A 6,083-nucleotide genomic window follows, 5' to 3' on the forward strand; every position below is an offset into this window, starting at 1 on the left:
TTGGTGCGGTCCTTCTCCTGGGCCGTATAGTGCTTCTCAAGGGAGCTCTGGTCTGAGTCTGTTCCATCCCTGTGAAGCACCAGCAAGGTAGTAATGTACTTGGTGCGGTCCTTCTCCTGGGCCGTATAGTGCTTCTCAAGGGAGCTCTGGTCTGAGTCTGTTCCATCCCTGTGAAGCACCAGCAAGGTAGTGATCGATGTACTTGATGCAGTCCTTCTCCTGGGCCGCATAGTGCTTCTCAAGGGAGCTCTGGTCTGAGTCTGTTCCATCCCTGTGAAGCACCAGCAAGGTAGTGATGTACTTGGTGCGGTCTTTCTCCTGGGCCGTATAGTGCTTCTCAAGAGAGCTCTGGTCTGAGTCTGTTCTAGCCGTGAGAAGCAGTCCTTCTCCTGGGCCTTATACTGTGCTTCTATAGTGCTTCTCAAGAGAGCTCTCTGATGTGAAGTGAGCTGGTAGATCTGCCATCACCTGGTCAAGAAATTTGAATATTGTCAATTTGGGAAAAAATGTTTGATACTGATTGAGACATTTACTTGTATTCATTATTAGCTATCCTGCAAATTCGAGTGGAACAAGGTTAAATAAAAAATAGGTTAACCAGTTTGCGTCGGATAATGTGTATACAAACAAAGATTTTGCAGTATTCATAGCAGTTGACAGATGAACAAGCAATGATAGCCGAGTCCTATCAATACAGATGTCAAATTGGTTGAAAAAAATCTTGGAGTTTTTAAGAATAAATTATTGTTTCACTGAAGAAGAAGTGTCTTTGCTCCCTTATTAGTCCCATCCTTGTAGATAGGATAGGATGCCTAGTTATATCTTTGATACAAACGAATCCGGGAAATATAAATTTATAGTGACTGGGCATCATTCCATCTTGCAAGGTGACAGAAGAAAGTCCTGAATAGCGCCCTCTACTCCACCTCACCCGGCCGCAGCATTACATGACAAAAACAATGAAACAAGCCCATTGGTTTTACTTTAAACATGCCTTAGACCTTACTCCATATTTTTTATACAATTTCCTTAAAACATAAGTAGTGACTATCAAAGGTTATTAATATCACTCAATCTGAAAATATAAAGAAAACAAAAATCCCCCACTTGCATTATTGTCCATTCAGCCATAAAAAATCGTTGTGCGTCAATTTTGATCTGTTGAGTCAATTTCTTTTTTTCTTTAAAATTTTCTGTAGCTACAACAGTGCCCTTTAGTGCTGCACCGCCTCAAATATTAAGCACTAAGGAGCACAAGGGCACCAAGGCAAATGATAGGGCACCAAGTCAAATGATGTAACACCATATGAGAACTCAAACAAACAAAGCAGTACCACTTTGCTATTTTTTCCCAAGCTTGGATGGTACAGACAAAGAATATTTTCTTAAACGCATCACTAGTTTGAATACAATTTAATACCAAATTAGTGACTCTCAACAGTATAGTTATGAACTCACAGTCTGTTTGTTTGATGACGGAATTTTTGTTACAACTTCCACATGGTAGTAGATTAAAAGGCGACTACAAAATACTTCAGTCTTTGTTAAAAAAAAAAAATAGGTGACTTGATCAAAGTTAGTTATTGTACAAGTGTGATGAGGCCTAAACCTTTTTTTTCCTGAATCTTTTTCTTAAAGTTGCTAAACGAAAGCTGTAATCGCGAACAACAAATCTGTTGGTGAACACACAATTGTGTGTTAATTTGAATTTGTTAGGTTTTTCAAATAGACCTACAAACGCTGTAGTATAATAGCTGATTATGCTTCTTACCTCTTTACAAAAAATTGTTGATCCAAATGCATTGCAGATAATGTTGGGATAATATTCTGGTTGTTTACAAGTTTTGTTTGGGTGGCTTGATTCGGTCGATCTTGTAGCTTGGATCATGTCCCTCGAGCCAGTACACTGTACGTCAGACTTTCACCTTTGCCCTGAAATAAAAGAAAGGAAAAAGATAAGAGATTGATTGAAACAGTTATCTCATGTTTCCTTTGAAATATGATGGACTTGAGAATTTGCAGCAGTGAAAATTGAAGGAAGGGTAGATCATTTGTCATTTGTGATTTTTTTCCCATTTGAAGCAGCAAAAGTTCTCAAAATCTAAAGATGGGTGCTTAACAACTACCCCAAATGAAGTTAAAGATATGTGAATGCTGTGTTTTCAGAGGAAACAATATTCTACGATCTCAATTTCTATTCAAAAGTTCCTGAGACACGTTTGTTCTCATTCAGCTGATTGAAGCTTTGCAATGTTGCACACTAAACCGCTGAATGAGTCATGTCAACGCTTGTGCACACCCATTCACAGATTAGTCTGATCACAAACCAACTACTAACGAAACCTTCCAAAAAATGTGTCATTTGACACACTATTTAGAAATGGCCTTCTTTTATTGTGTTCTTCACAATGACAACATGTAATGCCAGAGAGAATAATTTCACAGTCTGACTAGCTGTACTAAGGGTTGTTTTTCTATTTTTATAGTAATTTTCCTCTTTTTGTATCGATCCTAAGTTGCGGCTGGACTCTGATGTTCTCAAAGAGCTATATTAAAGTACAATACTTGTGATGTACTTGTGACTAGACTTGTGATATATGCTTGCGACTGGACCTGTGATGTACTTGTGACTAGACTTGTGATGCACTTGTGACTAGACTTGTGAAATACTTGTGACTGGACTTGTGTTGTACATGTACTTGTGACTAGAACTGTGATATACTTGTGACTGGACTTGTGATATACTTGTGACTGGACTTGTGATTTACTTGTGACTGGACTTGTGATGTACTTGTGACTGGACTTGTGATATACTTGTGACTGGACTTGTGACTGGACTTGTGACTGGACTTGTGATGTACTTGGACTCGACTTGTGATAGACTTGCCACCAGACTTGCGATGTACTTGTGAACAGACTAGTGATGTACTTGTGACTGGGCTTATGATGCACTTGTGATTAGACTTGTGATGTTCTTGTGACTGGACTTGTGATGTACTTGTGACTGGACTTGTGATGTACTTGTGACTATACACTTGTAATGTACTTGTGGCTGGACTTGTGATGTACCTGTGACTAAACTTGTGACGTACTTGTGACTAGACTTGTGATGTTCTTGTGACTGGACTTGTGATGTTCTTGTGACTGGACTTGTGATGTTCTTGTGACTGGACTTGTAATGTACTTAGGGCTGGGCTTGTGATGTACTTGTGACTAAACTTGTGACGTACTTGTGACTAGACTTGTGATGTACTTGTGACTGGGCTTATGATGCATGTGTGACTGGACTTATGATGTACTTGTGACTGGACTTCTGATGTACTTGTGACTAGACTTGTGATGTACTTGTGACTGGACTTGTGATATACTTGTGACTGGACTTGTGATTTACTTGTGACTGGACTTGTAATGTATTTGTGACTTGACTTATGATGTACTTGTGACTGGACTTGTGACTGGACTTGTAATGTACTTGTGCCTGGACTTGTGATGTACAGTACTTGTGATGTACTTGTGATGTACTTGTGATGTACTTGTGACGGGACTTGTGATGTACTTGTGACGGGACTTGTGATGTACTTGTGACTGGACTTGTGACTGGACATGTGACTGGACTTGTAATGTACTTGTGACTGAAATTGTAATGTGCTTGTGATTGGACTTGTGACTAGACTTGTAATGTACTTGTGACTGGGCTGATGATGCACTTGTGACTAGACTTGTGATGTACTTGTGACTGAACTTGTGACTGGACTTGTGACTGGACTTGTGATGTACTTGTGACTAGACTTGTGATGTACTTGTGACTGGACTTGTGATGTACTTGTGACTTGATCAAATTTGAGTGTAATTGGTGATTTGGCCGCTGTTGGATCCTGTTGAAATAAATAAATAAATAAACAATCTGAGTAGACAATTTGATCAAATTTGAGTGCATTTTACGTTTTGAACTGAAGCCACCTTTGAGAATATAATTGAAAAGTACTAGGCCCTACCTGTACATGCCCTAGGTGCATGTATATCTAGGCTGATTATAAAGATTACGTAGATTGTCCCTTTTTGACAACTTTTGAGAGCCCTAGTTGGAGAGACGCATTGCGTGAATGTACTGGTACGTGCCCTTTTGTGTAATTATGTCATCATGCCAATGTTTGTGTTGGACATTCCTCACTAAATATTTGCATAATTTATATAACTGTAGCAAAATGCTTCCATCTTCAAGTTAAATTTATTATCATTGCACTTCCGGTTACACTGGAAGTAAAGGTCAAATGGTATGCGCCCTGGACATGCTGGAACAAAATATTGCCAGTAGCAATGTCTGAAACAACAAAAAAAATGAGACTGTTCCATTATAAAGTTATAGCCTAATTAAAAGTAAGCTCTCAAATTTTCATGTTAACCTGCTTGTAATTTGATACCAGGTGATGTCATGATGACATCACAATTTCTTTTACATCTTCGGACCAGGATTCAAATTCCATCTAGGTTTTATCGTCATCACGTGAACTGTTTGGAAAAGATGTGGTTCGTTTTGATTTTGAGGCTTCTGTCTGTAATTTAAATTCACCCAACTTTGACCTTCCAGTAGACCCGGAAGTAAAGGTCGAGCGAGTTCACGTAGGAGAAAACCCGTAAAGAATTATTGTCCAGCAAAAAAAAAAAAAAAAAGAATGATTATTACCATTTCAAAAAGGTGATCGGGTCGTACCCGATCAAAAAGTCCCCAAACATTCAGTGTGATGAATCCTGCTGTTGACAGATTTTCCACTTTTTTTTGTCTTAGTTTTATTGTGCTGAGCATAAAAATCGGGCAAGAAAGATCTTTTGCTGTTACTCCCTCAACCGTTTTAAAGTACAGTTAGAGCATTTTCTCTTCAAATATGAAAAAGTCTTACATTGAAGGACTTTGAGTCTGTTCCATCCCTGTGAAGCACCAGCAAGGTAGTGATCGATGTACTTGATGCAGTCCTTCTCCTGGGCCGTATAGTGCTTCTCAAGGGAGCTCTGGTCTGAGTCTGTACCATCCCTGTGAAGCACCAGCAAGGTAGTGATCGATGTACTTGATGCAGTCCTCCTCCTGGGCCGTATAGTGCTTCTCAAGGGAGCTCTGGTCTGAGTCTGTTCCATCCCTGTGAAGCACCAGCAAGGTAGTGATTGATGTACTTGATGCAGTCCTTCTCCTGGGCTGTATAGTGCTTCTCAAGGGAGCTCTGGTCTGAGTCTGTTCCATCCCTGTGAAGCACCAGCAAGGTAGTGATCGATGTACTTGATGCAGTCCTCCTCCTGGGCCGTATAGTGCTTCTCAAGGGAGCTCTGGTCTGAGTCTGTTCCATCCCTGTGAAGCACCAGCAAGGTAGTGATTGATGTACTTGATGCAGTCCTTCTCCTGGGCTGTATAGTGCTTCTCAAGGGAGCTCTGGTCTGAGTCTGTTCCATCCCTGTGAAGCACCAGCAAGGTAGTGATCGATGTACTTGATGCAGTCCTTCTCCTGGGCTGAATAGTGCTTCTCAAGGGAGCTCTGGTCTGAGTCTGTTCCATCCCTGTGAAGCACCAGCAAGGTAGTGATGTACTTGATGCAGTCCTTCTCCTGGGCCGTATAGTGCTTCTCAAGGGAGCTCTGGTCTGAGTCTGTACCATCCCTGTGAAGCACCAGCAAGGTAGTGATCGATGTACTTGATGCAGTCCTTCTCCTGGGCCGTATAGTGCTTCTCAAGGGAGCTCTGGTCTGAGTCTGTTCCATCCCTGTGAAGCACCAGCAAGGTAGTGATTGATGTACTTGATGCAGTCCTTCTCCTGGGCTGAATAGTGCTTCTCAAGGGAGCTCTGGTCTGAGTCTGTTCCATCCCTGTGAAGCACCAGCAAGGTAGTGATGTACTTGATGCAGTCCTTCTCCTGGGCCGTATAGTGCTTCTCAAGGGAGCTCTGGTCTGAGTCTGTTCCATCCCTGTGAAGCATCAGCAAGGTAGTGATGTACTTGATGCGGTCCTTCTCCTAAGCCGTACAGTGCTTCTCAAGGGAGCTCTGGTCTGAGTCTGTTCTAGCCGTGAGAAGCAGTCCTTCTCCTGGGCCTTATAGTGCT

This window comes from Patiria miniata, unplaced genomic scaffold, assembly GCF_015706575.1.
Source record: "Patiria miniata isolate m_02_andy unplaced genomic scaffold, ASM1570657v1 HiC_scaffold_18, whole genome shotgun sequence".
NCBI classification, from domain to species: Eukaryota; Metazoa; Echinodermata; class Asteroidea; order Valvatida; family Asterinidae; genus Patiria; species Patiria miniata.